Genomic DNA, 14,802 nt, shown 5'->3' with positions numbered 1-14,802 from the left:
CCAACTTCCATTCAGGGGGGAAGTGAGGAAACACTCTCCCCATTTATGGCAGCAGTTTGATGACATCACTTCCTCTTTCTGCCCCACCCTGAAAACTTGCCCTTGAACATATAGTTTTGGAACTTTAATATAATTTTTAACTTTTAAATTTAGACAAACCCTCATATGAAATAGTGGCACTTGATGGGAACTTTGATCATAATTGCCTGCATTAATTAATATTGCTACCTGTTAACTGTTGATATTTTTTAAGTCCTTGAACTTCCTGTTATTGTGAAAAAAGCATATTGCAAAATCTAACCCAGGTAAGATACAAGGCAGAAAATGTTGTGGCACTTTGGTTGTGATTTATGCAGCAGGTATATTTTGTACATCACAAATGCATTCTCAGTATCAGTAAGAACTGTGATTTACTTTGTTCTCAAGTCAAGAGTCAAAAGTGTTTTATTGTCATATGTCCTGGATGGGACAATGAGATTCTGACTTGCTGCAGCACAACAGAATATGTGAATATGTAAAGAGAAGAGAAGAGAAAAAAAAGAAAAAGTACAATAAATAAAACATATAGTGCAATAATATTATAGTCTTTTGCAGTTCAGAGCTCAGAGCTTATTTGTTGTGGGGTTGTGGGGAAGTAGCTGTTCCTGAACCTGGACGTTACAGTTTTCAGGCTCCTGTACCTTCGTCCTGATGGTGGGGGGGAGGGTGTGGGAGGAGGGGGGGAAGGGGAGGAGAGGGTGTGGGAGGAGGGGGGGGAGGGGGGGAGAGGGTGTGGGAGGTGGGGGGAAAGGGGAGGGGGATGAGGGTGTGGGAGGAGGGTGTCCCCCCTCCCATTGGTACGAAACTTTTACATTTTTCAGCTTGAAATTATGCAATATGGTGCATACAGTAGCGAGTCTTTTAACTTACACTTGAATACAATATTTATGCTTTAAATTGGATTCGCTATGAATAAGGTACGGCTAAATTACATTCCTAATTACATTCCACAGTAGAGCCAAGCTCTGATCAACAGGTGCAACACATGAATGATCTTAGTGTATTCATGTATGGAAATCAGATTTATAACAAGAGGAATCGAATATAGGAGCAAAGAGGTCTTTCTGCAGTTGTACAGAGCCCTAGTGAGACCACACCTGGAGTATTGTGTGCAGTTTTGGTCCCCTAATTTGAGGAAGGACATTCTTGCTATTGAGGGAGTGCAGCGTAGGTATACAAGGTTAATTCCCGGGATGGCGGGACTGTCATATGCTGAGAGAATGGAGCAGCTGGGCTTGTACACTCTGGAGTTTAGAAGGATGAGAGGATATCTCATTGAAACGTATAAGATTGTTAATGGCTTGGACACGCTAGAGGCAGGAAACATGTACCCGATGTTGGGGAATCCAGAACCAGGGGCCCCAGCTTAAGAATAAGGAGTAAGCCATTTAGAATGGAGGAAACACTTTTTCTCACAGAGAGTTGTGAGTCTGTGGAATTCTCTGCCTCAGAGGGCAGTGGAGGCATGTTCTCTGGATGCTTTCAAGAGAGAGCTAGATAGGGGACATTTCTATTCAACCTGTCAAAGGAATTTGGGCGGGGGTTTAGAAATAGTCAGTGAGGTAAAGAAACATAATATTTGAGTGGCAAATGACAATAGTGCTACCTTCCCAATATTTAACTGAAGGAAATAATGGGTTATCGGAGCTGTATGTTGTGACAGACAGCCTGACACCTTGCATATCATTTTAATATTACACTTATCCCATCCCCCTGGATATTCCGGATTAATAAATTAAGGTTTTGTCAACTAATTACAAATCAGGCTAATTACAAATCAATAACTTTAGCCAACTCCGAAACATGAAGCGTTGAGCATTGTGATTCAGACATCACGGACATCTGGCCTCAGTTCTCCGCTCACATCTGGCAGTGTTCTCTGTCTGAACCAGGGGCCACCGAGTGTTTTTGAAAGTGGGGAGGGGGGCTGAGCGATCACTGATCACTGGCCTTGAGGGTACCCGGTGAGGGAGTGGAGCAACCGAGCGGGGAGAGGGTGTGGGAGGGGGATGTCCCCCCTCCCAGTGTAGGGACTTTTTGAAATTTGATGTATTAAAATCATGTTTTAGTGCACTGTAGAAGTATGATTTCAATGTTTTTTGTTTGAACTATTTTTAAGAGGTAACTTTTTAAGGGGTAACTTTATCCACACAAAGGGTGATGGGTGTATGGAACAAGCTGCCAGAGGAGGTAGTTGAGGCAGGGACTATCCCAACATTTAAGAAATAGTTAGACTGATACATGGATAGGACAGGTTTGGAGGTATGGACCAAAAGCAGGTAGTGTAGCTGGGACATGTTGGCAGGTGTGGGCAAGTTGCACCGAAGGGCCTGTTTTCACACTGTATCACTCTATGACTACATTATACCTCCACCATGCATGAATGCTTCAAAATCAAGTGATCGAGTTTTATTGCCATATACTCAAGCATAGAAACATAGAAAATAGGTGCAGGAATAGGCCATCGGCCCTTCGAGCCGGCACTGCCATTCAATATGATCATGGCTATTCATCTAAAATCACTACCTTTCCTGTTTTTTCCCCCATATCCCTTTATGTTGTTAGCCCCAAGAGCTAAATGTAACTCTCTCTTGAAAACATCCAGTGAATTGGCCTCCACTGCCTTCTGTGGCAGAGAATTCCACAGATTCATAACTCTCTGGGTGAAGAAAGTTTGTCCTCATCTCAGTCCTAACTGACCTACCCCGTATTCTTAAACTGTGACTACTGGTTCTGAACGCCTCAAACATCGGGAACATTTTTCCTGCAATTACAGTAAGTGAAAATCTAGCAGACAAGCAGGATGATTTCTCCAACCACCCCCATTTGAAGGCCACTATCTTCCACCGTTTCTATCCAGTGCTTGGTACTTACTTCCAGCAGCCACTGGTTGTCCTCCAGGATGCACCGAGCCGCAGCCTGATCCATGCCGGTCACCTGGGCGAATTCGGCAAAGAGACTCTCACGGCAGCGGCGCCATGCTTCCGACGCCTCCGACGGCCCGGGACTCTTGCACTGAGGCTGCTCCATGGCTGGAGCTGCAGTGAGCGACTCGCCAGCCCGGCAAACACTGGCCAGCCCGGCTCTCCAACACCCGCGGCCCATGCACTTGATATGAGTTTCGAAATTCTCGTTGATCACAGAATTTCTCACGACAGAACGTGATAAATTTGTGATCAGCGTGAGAGCGTGAGAATTTAGGCGAAATCATAGTCAATGCATGAGAGTTTCAGCCCTACTTCTACACTAGTCCCACCTGCTCACATTTGGCCCACATCCCTCTAAACCTTTCCTATCCATGTACCTGTCCAAATGTTTTTTTGCATGGTGTTCTAGCCACTGCCACAACGACCTCATCTGGCAGCTTGTTCTATACACCCACCAAACTGAGTGAAAAAGTTCCCCCTTAGGTCCCTATTAAACCTTTCCCCTCTAACCTTAAACCCATGACATATGATTCCTCATTCGCCTACTCTGGGTAAAAGACTGTGCACCCGGTCTATTCCTCCAGTTTCACCTTCCCCACAAGTCAGGGACATAGATTTGGTTTTGCAAAAACATGTCTGCATCTGGGCCGAGAAGATTCACGTCGTTTTTACATGACTTCCACAATTTCCATGGTATTTTGCTGTTTATCAATATTACAGATGATGAAACAGTGAACGATGTTGCAGTCTTTCTTAAGGCGTGGGGATCTAAATTACGTCCATTACGTCAGAAAATCAGGATCCTATTGTGCCGGCCTGCGATCAGCTTGTGTGTTTTATTTTTAATACTGGTAGCATCAGTTTAGCTCTCTGTTTAATGAGCTTTGCCTGGTAACTTAGAGTAACTCAGTCAGAAGGAATGGAGTCGTTGTCTGAGCGGGAATTCACTGATCCCCCAGAACTGGTGAAGACTTTACCATCGACACTGTTATTATCTCCACTTCTCTGGAATAGTTGTGGATAAAAAGGAAAACACTTGTCTGTCTTGAGCTGAAGAAAGTTTGATCGGAAACAAGAATATCTTTGCCTTCTGTAACGTTGAAGAGTTTAGTTCTGACTTGGCAGATGACTTACGAGTATTCCTCTTTGCTAGTGGAGTTGTGTGAGTTTATTGCAGTGGTACCAGCACTATATAATTTCCCTCTGTCAGCTCATCACCAAGAGAGCATGCCACACACTCACACTTCTGGTGCTCAGTGTAGATGTCAGCTATTTACATAAAGCTGCAAGATTCAGCAGGCCCTTCACCTGTTATTGGGTGGTGAATGGCCCATTGTAGACGACAATAGCATGGTTGTGCAGTCATAAGGTCACAAGGACATAAATGATAGGAGCAGAATTAGGCCATTCGGCCCATCAAGCCAACTCTGCCATTTAATCATGGCTGATCTATCTCTCCTCCTAACCCCATTCTCCTGCCCTCTCCCCAAACTCCCTGACACCTGTACTAATCAAGAATCTATCTATCTCTGCCTTAAAAATATCCACTGACTTGACCTCCACAGCCTTCTGTGGCAAAGAATTCCACAGATTCACCACCCTCTGACTAAATAAATTTCTCCTCATCTCCTTCCTAAAAGAACGTCCTTTAATTCTGAGGCTGTGACCTCTAGTCCTAGACTCTCCCACTAGTGGAAACATCCTCTCCACATCCATTCTATCCAGGCTTTCACTATTCTGTACGTTTCAATGAGGTTCCCCCTCTGAAACAAAATATGGAAGGTAGGTGCGTCATTTTGATAGCATCCAATATATACTCATAGGTTCACAGTCAGATTCCTTACTACAATAGTAACAGGGCAAATGTGTGATGAGCGTTTGACGGTACTGGGTCTGTACTCGCTGGAGTTTAGAAGAATGAGGGGGGACCTCATTGAATTGTACAGAATAGTGAAAGGCTTGGATAGAGTGGATGTGGAGAGAATGTTTCCACTAGTGGGAGAGTCTAGGACTAGAGGTTACAGCCTCACTCACAATCCAACAACACAACACAATATACCACTCACATCACATACCAGCAGTACAACACAATATACCACTCACATCACATACCAGCAGTACAACAGTGGTCAGTAGGTAAAACTTGCAAAGCACAATACATGAAGAATAGGCAATAAAAACTTTAAAAGAATGTTAAAAATGTATATATAAATAAATGAATAGATAAATGGATCAACTATTCATGAGTCTAATGCCCCTGTCCCACTTAGGAAACCTGAACGGAAACCTCTGGAGACTCTGCGCCCCGCCCAAGGTTTCCGTGCGGTTCCCGGAGGTTGCAGGTAGTGGAAGCAGGTAGGGAGACTGACAAAAACCTCCGGAAACTGCATAACACGATACTCAACATGGCTCTCTTAATCCTGAATGTGAGTGCCCTGTGTCTCTCTGGCCTGAGGCTAGAAGACTGTATTGGCTGTGCAGTGAGTGAGTGGTGTCTGAGGCTATTTGTGTTCCTTTTAGTTTAGTTCTTCTATTGTAAATATTGATCAGTGGTTCCTGCTCCATTATTTTACTGCTCATTGATATGATTGTGTTTCGTGGGTTGCGATGGATGTTGGATAGTGACCCAAACCAGGCTGACATATTAAAGCTTATTTAATGAAACATTTGTAAAAAGCTGTCAGGACTGACTGGTGAACCTGAAGCCTGTGGAGTTTCCTCAGGAAAAAGAGGCGTTGCTGACACTTAGAAAATATATTTTCACTGTTTAGTTGGAAGGTGAGTTTGTGATCAGTTATAGTCCCAAGGTCTGTATGACTCGACCCTTTCTATTGGCAGGTTGTTGACTAACAGAGTGGGGGTGATGGAAGGACCATTACTGGTCAACAACCAACTCCTTTGTTTTGGAGGTATTGAGGTCAAGGCAGTTGGTGGGGGGTCAAGACTTGATGGGCCGAATGGCCTAATTCTGCTGCTATCACCTATGACCTTATGATCTTATGATGTCTGATCTTATGAATCAACTCTGATTGATGGAGCACAGCCTTGGTGTTGGGTCATTGAGTGAAACCAGGGAATAATGTCGACGTGAAGTGTGCTGGAAACCCTCGCCCCATAAATGAGGCCATGGGTACGTTTGTTGAAGACAGACACAGAATGCTGGAGTATCTCAGTGTGGTCTCTGGGGAGATACGTCCAACAAGAGAACATAGACCGGACAAGCCAAGACTGGGTACCTCTGTTGTCGATGTCACAGAGATGGCATGCAACATGGCAGTATCCAGGACAAGGGGTCACAGTTTAAGGATATAGGGGACATCCTTTAGGACCGAGATGAGAAAAACATTTTTCACACAGAGAGTGGTGAGTCGCTGGAACTCTCTGCCACAGAAGGTAGTTGAGGCCAGTTCATTGGCTATATTTAAGAGGGAGTTAGATGTGGCCCTTGTGGCTAAAGGGATCAGGGGGTATGGAGAGAAGGCAGGTACAGGATGCTGAGTTGGATGATCAGCCATGATCATATTGAATGGCGGTGCAGGCTCGAAGGGCCGAATGGCCTACTCCTGCACCTATTTTCTATGTTTTATGTTTCTATGTTTCAATCTGCAGAGAGAAGGAATAGGTGACATTTCGGGGAGGTGGGTGGGGTGGTGTGTAGGGGAGGGGGAGTGTGGGAATTGGGGTGGGATGGGGTGGCGATTAGACAGGTACATGGATAGGACAAGTTTAGAGGGATATGGGCCAAGCGCAGGCAGGTGGGACTGGTGTAGCTGGGACATGTTGGCCGGTGTGGGCAAGTTGGGCTGAAGGGGCTGTTTCCACACTGTATCACTCTATGACTCTACAAGGAGCTATGTCCCCTGACGTCCTGATCAGGTGACTGACCAACTCTGATCACCAGTGATTTAGATACAATGGGAATAATGTTTCACATTATTTTTCGCCGGCTTGAAGAGATTACCTGCGATAATGATCCACATTTAGAAGGGAGAATGTTTTATTCAATCAAGATTATTAGTTATGTTATTAAAAGGCTGACTGAATCCTATCACATGAAACCATGCCATGTCTATGGCTAGAGCTAATTCGCACACAACTTTCGGATTTTATACGACACTGTTTTTGAAAGCATGACCTTATAAAACTGGAATATCGCAGAGAGTCATTTGCAAAACTTGTTTATTGTCGCTATTCTCCCTCTTTGGAGGGAGATTATAATGAAATGACAACACGCATACGCAGTAGATTCAATCCCTGGTCTTTGCTGCATCTTGTAACTGGATGGATTTCAGCGCACACTTTCACTGGCTTTGTCACATGTCCCTGGACCCTCTCACCTTCACATGTAGCTCCTTCTCAGCATAAACCCACACGCTACATCTCCATCAGTGGAGGCTCCCGCCCCCCACACCCCCCCCCCCACCAACACCCCCGCACCACACCCCCCCCACCTCACCCCACCACACCCCCCCCACCACACCCCATCCCCCCACCACATCCCCCCAACCTCACCCCCCCCACCACACCCCTCCCCCCACCTCACCTCCCCCCCCACCACACCCCCCCCCACCACACCCATCCCCCACCACATCCCCCCACCACATCCCCCCACCTCACCCCCCCCACCACACCCCCCCCTCCACACATCCCCCCACCACCCACCCCAACCACACACCCCACCCCCCCCCCCCCACCCCACCCCCCCCCCCCCCCACCCCCCCCCCCACCAACCCCCCACACCCCCCCACCACACCCCCCCCACACACCCACCCCACCCCACCCCCCCCACCACACCCCCCCCCCACACCCCACCCCCCACACACCCCACCCACACCCCCCCACCCCCCCCCCCCACCTCACCCCCACCACACCCCCCCCCCCCCCCCCACCACCCACCCAACCCCACCCCCCCCACCACACCCCACCCCCCCCCCCCCCCCTCCACCCACCCCCACCACACCCACCCACCCCACCACACCCCCCCCTCCACCCCCCCCCTCCACAACCCCCACACCCCCCCCTCCACACACCCCACCTCCACACACCCCCCCCACCTCACCCCCCCACTACACACCCCCACTACACACACCCCCATTACACACCCCCCCCACCACCACCCCCAACACACCCCCCCCACCACCCCCCCCCCCCCCCCCCCACCCCCTTCAAGATGCTGGGATCAAATATCACCAGCAACTTCTCCTGGATCAACATATCGAAGCAACGACCAAGGAAGCACACCAACGCCTCTACCTCCTTGTAAGGCTGAGGAAGTTTGGCATGTCCCCTACAACTCTCGCCAACTTCTACAGATACACCATAGAAAGCATTTTATCAGGATGCATCACAGCTTGGTTTAGGAACAGCTCCATCCAAGACCGCAAGAAATTGCAGCAAATTGTGGACACAGCCCAGACCATCTCACAAACCAACCTCCCTTCCATTGACTCCATCTACACCTCACGTTGCCTCGGCAAGGCCAGCAGCATCATCAGGATGAGTCACACCCCAGCCACTCCCTCTTCTCCCCTCTCCCATCGGGCAAGAGGTACAGAAGTGTGAAGACGCACACCTCCAGATTCAGGGACAGTTTCTTCCCGGCTGTTATCAGGCAACTGAACCGTCCTATCACAAGCAGAGAGCAGTGCTGAACTACTATCTACCTCATTGGTGACTCTTGATCGCTCTGCCGGCTTTTCCTTGCACTAAACGTTATTCCCTTATCATGTATCTGTACACTGTAAATGGCTCGATTTTAATCAAGTATTAGACAATAGACAATAGGTGCAGGAGTAGGCCATTCAGCCCTTCGAGCCAGCACCGCCATTCAATATGATCATGGCTGATCATCCACAATCCTGCCCGTTCCTGCCTTCTCCCCATATCCCCTGACTCCGCTATCTTTAAGAGCTCTATGTAACTCTCTCTTGAAAGTATCCAGAGAATTGGCCTCCACCGCCCTCTGAAGCAGTGAATTCCACAGATTCACAACTCTCTGTGTGAAACCGTTTTTCCTCATCTCCGTTCTAAATGGCGTACCCCTTATTCTTAAACTGTGGCCCCTGGTTCTGGACTCCCCCAACATCGGGAACATGTTTCCTGCCTCTAGCGTGTCCAAACCCTTAATAATCTTATATGTTTCAATAAGATATCCTCTCATCCTTCTAAACTCCAGAGTGTACAAGCCCAGCCGTTCCATTCTATCAACATATGACAGTCCTGTCATCCCGGGAATTAACTTTGTGTGACAGTATTGTCTTTCTGCTGACTGGTTAGCACGCAACAAAAGCTTTTCACTGCATCTAAGTACACGTGACAATAAACTAAACTGACCTGAACTAGGAGGGAGGGAGGGAAAGGTGACATCCTCCAACCCCATCCACTGTATCCGTTGTTCAAGATGTGGACTCTTGTATATCAGCGAGACCAAACGCAGACTGGGCGATCGTTTCACTGAACACCTTCACTCAGCCCGCCTGAACCAACCTGATCTCCCGGTTGCTGGACACTTTAATTCTCCTTCCCATTCCCACACAGACCTTTCTGTCCAAGGCCTCCTCCATTGTCAGAGTGAGTCTAATCGCAAATTGGAGGAACAGCACCTCATATTTTGCTTGGGCAGCTTACAGCCCAGTGCTATGAATATTGATTTATCTCACTTCAGGTAACCCCGGCATTCCCTCTCTCTCTATCCCTCCCCCACCCAAGTCGCACCAGCTTCTCGTTTTCACCCAACAAACAGCTGACAATGGCCTTTCCTTTGTCATCGTTCTTTTTTTGCATATCTTTCATTCATTGTTCTTTATCTCTCTACATCACCCTCTATATCTCTCTATATCCCTAACCAGTCTGAAGAAGGGTCTCGACCCGAAACCTCACCCACTCCTTCTCTCCAGAGATGCTGCCCGTCCCGCTGAGTTACTCCAGCAGTTTGTGTCTCCGTCTTCGAAGGAAAGATATTGTTGCGGGGAGCACAGCTTCCACACTTCTTCCCATCTTCCCGCCCTGTTCCCACAGAGCTGTAGTGCGGAATGCGCCAGTCTGCATAATCCAACCATCGAGTGCCTCGAGTTGATGGTGGAATAATGGAATAATGGAATAAATCAGATGGGAAGCTCAGAACCTGCAAACCATCACAGGAATGACCACAATCTACAAGATGCACAATGGCTCGCCTGTAACTCTGCCGACGAGGAGATAAAAACTATTCCGTTCCTGACTTTGAAGCTTCTTGAGTTGAGAATTCTTCTCGCACTTACAATTTAACTGCAATGGTTGCAAGTTTTACTTCAGATATAATGATATTACATTCATGCATGTATATATTACAGATTAAAACGTGAGAAATGAGGGCTGTTTTTACCCTGATTTGATCAATCAATGTTAATGTCCTCATTAAAAATATCTACAAACCAGCCTACGATTTGATGGTTTTTATGCAGAAAAGTGTATAATCCCATGCAGCTCGAAGACAGTGGCAAAGAGGAGAATATTTAAATTGCATTATTTTCTTCCCCAGTCTCCAGACTGCAGGATGTAGTTTAGATTTTCACCTGAAGTTAGCATAATTGTCTCATCTTCCCCGCCCGACTGAATCATTACCATGATGAAGCTGACATACGCTGACATACTGTGGCAGAGATGTAGCCTGCATGCCAGCAACATTAGTGGTCTGCTGCTTTTAACACTCTTTCTTTGAATGGGATGCAGGGTATGCAGTCTGATGACGGGGATATTACCCCGATGGACCCATCTACCTGTGCAAGGCGTCTGCACAAATCCCTCTGCATGTCTTTATGCTAATTCCGTGGCAAACAACGGCCCTGTCCCTTGCGTGACCTTTCCATCGCACTTGAGATGATATAATGTTGGGTTATTATAAATTGCATAATGCACCCCTTTTCTCCAGAATCTATTTATTTGATAAGTAAAGCCGCAGGCTAGTCGACCAACGAGCAACAGGTTACAAGAAGGGGAGGGAAATTGTTTTGGCTTTGCAAGTACAGACAACTCAAAATATTGCAGTGAAATGTCTTTATTACTCAATTTTAATGAATTTGTCAACTACATTTTATGTTGAATGCGGTGAGCAACCTTGTTTTAATTACAAATTCAAAATAGCCTAATTCACTAACAACGAAAATGGCCATACATTTTAATATGTAATTATTTATTTTAATTTTCCCCGTAATAAAAGCAATCAACTACAAAATTATAGTGTTAGGAGGTCACAAACTGCAGATGTCCACCAGTGTTGCTGGTGAAACCTGCAACAGCTGAAGTATAAAGGCAGACTAACGTTGAGATTCAGTCACAGTGGGCGGCACGGTGGCGCAGCGGGTAGAGCTGCTGCCTCACAGCACCAGAGTTCAATACTGACCACGGGTGCTGTCTGTACGGAGTTTGTACGTTCTCCCTGTGACCTGCATGGATTTTCTCCGGATGCTCCGGTTTCCTCCCACACTCCAAAGACGTGCAGGTTTGTAGCATAATTGGCCTGGTGTCAATGTAGATTGTCCCTAGTGTGTGTAGGATAGTGTTAGTGTGCGGGGATCGCTGGTCGGCACGGACTCGGTGGGCCGAAGGGCCTGTTTCCACACTGTATCTCTATACTAAACTAAAGTAAACTTTCAACTTCATTTCAAAAAAGGGCTGAATGTTACCTGCCAAGTGGGCAGCACGCTGGCACATCTGGTAGAACCGCTGCCTCACAGCGCCGGAGACCTGGGTTCGATCCTAACATTTGGTGCTGTCTGTGTGGAGTTTGCACGTTCTCCCTGTGACTGCGTGGATTTCCTCCGGGTGCTCCGGTTTCCACCCACATCCCAAAGACGTGCTGGTTTGTAGGTTAATTGGCCCCTCTGTAAATTTCCCCCTAGTGTGTTAGGGAGTGGATGTGAAAGTGGGCTAACATGGAACTAGTGTGAGCGGGCGATCGATGGTCGGTGAGGACACGGTGACCCAAGGGGTTTATTTCAATGCTTTATCTTTCAATCAATTCAATCAATAAACAATACAGGAGCCATATTCTAACAGAATATTGGCATAATCTAACGTAACCCGAATGTATTGGCAGATGGTGCACCTGAATGGACCAGGAAGATAGGACCCAGTGGACCAAACGCAGGTAGGTGGGAATAGAGTAGCTGGGACATGTTGGCCAGTGTGGGCAAGATGGGCTGAATGGCCTGTTTCCACGCTGTATCACTCTATGACTCTCTCTGACTCTATGAATGATGCACTATGGTGACTTTCAGAAGCTCACCGTTTAGAATGCAGCAACAATTTGGTTACAGCCCACAGCGTCTTGGTTTGAAATATAACCTTCCTTTGGCTCTGAGTTTGAGACTCCCATTGGCCTTCTCCCTCAACGCCCCACCTCCCCATTCCAAACAACTTGCCATCAGAACAAAAGTGAGTTAGTGTGAAATATGGTGACGTGATATCACCGTGACGATCCCCGCTGCTAAGAGTCTAATATTGGATTGAATTGAAAGAAGGTAAGGCATAAAGATAGACAATAGACAACAGGTGCAGGAGTAGGCCATTCGGCCCTTCGAGCCAGCACCACCATTCAATCTGATCATGGCTGATCATACCCAATCAGTACCCCGTTCCTGCCTTCCCATATCCCCTGACTCCGCTATCTTTAAGAGCGCTATCTAGCTCTCTCTTGAAAGTATCCAGAGAACCAGCCTCCACTGAGGCAGAGAATTCCACAGATTCCATAGACACAAAATGCTGGAGTAATTCAGCGGATCAGACAGCTCTGATGAGAAGGAATGGGTGACGTTTCTCTTCCAGATCCCTCTTCAGACTGGCAGCAAGGATATAGTTCCATGATGACAATAGACAATAGGTGCAGGAGTAGGCCATTCGGCCCTAGTGTATTGACAGGTTAGTATGTGGAATCAGGCCAAACGCTACACACTAATGACCTCACTGCTGTTACTCTTGATGCTAAATGAGGTTATCGATATTTGGCTGCTTGTGGCCTTTGTAATGTTCACTTTAGTTGAGAGATACAGCAGAGAAGCAGGCCCTTCAGCCCACCAAGTCCGCGCCGACCAGCGATCGCCCGTTCACACACTAGTTTAGTGGAGAGATACAGCAGAGAAGCAGGCCCTTCAGCCCACCAAGTCTGCGCCGACCAGCGATCCCCGCACACTAGCATTATCCTACACACACGAAGGACAATTTACAATTATACCGTAGCCAATTCACCTACAAACCTGTACGTCTTTGGAGTGTGGGAGGAAACCGGAGCACCCGGAGAAAACCCACGCATGTCGTGGGGAGAACGTGCAAACTGTACAAATGGCACCCGTAGTCAGGATTGAACCTGGGTCTCTGGCGCTGTAAGGCAGCAACTCTGCCGCTGCGCCACCATGCTGCCCGTCACTATAATGTGATCTAGCTGGTAGGCAGACACTTGGTCGCATGTGAAAAATGATTCCATCTCGAGGAAGGTCAGCAGGGCTGTTGCTGACAAACAAGTAATATCTCGTGAGTAAACTGAGATTTTTCTACTTGATATTCAGCCTGTTCCTACAATGCCTACACGTTCCAGTACTGAGTGGATGAATTTAGTCGTATCATTGGTTTCTTGGGAAGCATTAACTGATTATTACGGATAGATTGTATTGTAAGATATTTTATATTGCCAAATACAAAATACAAGAATTGAATGTTGAAAAAGTTGCCCTCGTTAGCAGTTAGCAACAAAAGAGGGAGTGGCTATTTAGTTTAGTTTAGTTTAGTTTCTTCTCCGTGGATTGTCACCTTGTCGTGGTGGAGAAGCTTGTGTGGTCCTGAGATCTTGAGAGCGATGCCGTCTGGAGCTATGCTCCTGGTAGGGCCACCCATGGCGGAAAGGTCGAGGGGGAGGTCTCTGACAAAGAGCCAATCCAACCAAGACCTCGACGCTCCATAGATGTTGCCTCACCCGCTGAGTTTCTCCAGCATTTTTGTCCACCAACCACTGTCTATTTCTTTGCGGGAGTGTAGTACATATTAGACTAAAGTTGAGAGTGTGTCTGTCTTGCGATTAGCTGCCTTGTACGTCCTCAGTAGCAGAATAATAACTCAAGTACAGGCCAAGTAAATCTAGCCTTGGGAAGGAATAAGATGGTGTAACTCCTGATGCCAGTCAGTAAATCAGTCCGATTGTAATTCTCAGATGCATGACGGGGGATGTGTCAGGGGTGCAGGCCCACTGTTGACGAGTATTCCTTTAGTGCCTTGGTGGAACAGCAGGCTGAAGCAAGCCCTGGACTCTATACAAGTCCACAAGCATCGAACTGCCTTTAAACTTCAAGCTTTTGTTTTGAAGCATGGGATATTAAACAGTCAGAGAAGCTTCTGAAAAACAAACCGCTTCAAAGCGGGCCGGGTCCACAAACTCGACAGAAACAGACAGAAATGAAAGATGAATTGTCATTATCACACAAAGGGTCTCGGTGTGTAAACACTCAGAAACGATGCAAATGAAGGATCAGTTTTCTTCAAACACAAAGCGACACATGAGAAAGAGCTAATTTTACACCGTTGACTCTTCAACCTCCTTAGATCAGCGGAATTAGCATCTGATTAATCTGCCTTGATTAGCTTTTATTCCGATGTGCAATGTGGCCGCATTGTGTTTTCCCAGACTCTCGCAGTTTATAATACATTAAAGTGCCAGTCTGTCAAGATGACAGGGGTCATAGCTTTTCTTTATGGACTTTGAAATTAATAACACAGTTAAGTTGCGACATGGCACAGCCACTGCAGAGGAAGCTGCCTGTTTAATTGTAGAGGTGGCTTTTCATGGCCAAGTGTTCTTGGTGTTCAGTGC

At 47.0% G+C, this 14,802-nt stretch overlaps 1 long non-coding RNA gene across 1 annotated transcript in view; it reads left to right on the top strand.

Annotated features, from left to right (window-relative positions):
• Window positions 1-2,279: 2,279 nt before the first annotated feature.
• Window positions 2,280-14,802, top strand: part of LOC116982961 — a 24,312-nt gene continuing 11,789 nt past the window's right edge. Inside the window, exon 1 of the long non-coding RNA XR_004414580.1 lies at window positions 2,280-2,301. This is a non-coding gene — a long non-coding RNA (uncharacterized LOC116982961). The remainder of the gene's footprint in view (window positions 2,302-14,802) is intronic.

This window comes from Amblyraja radiata, chromosome 17 (genome assembly GCF_010909765.2).
Source record: "Amblyraja radiata isolate CabotCenter1 chromosome 17, sAmbRad1.1.pri, whole genome shotgun sequence".
Lineage (NCBI taxonomy): Eukaryota > Metazoa > Chordata > Chondrichthyes > Rajiformes > Rajidae > Amblyraja > Amblyraja radiata.
Note: the sequence above shows the minus strand (reverse complement) of the source record. Positions and strands in the feature narration are given on the sequence as shown.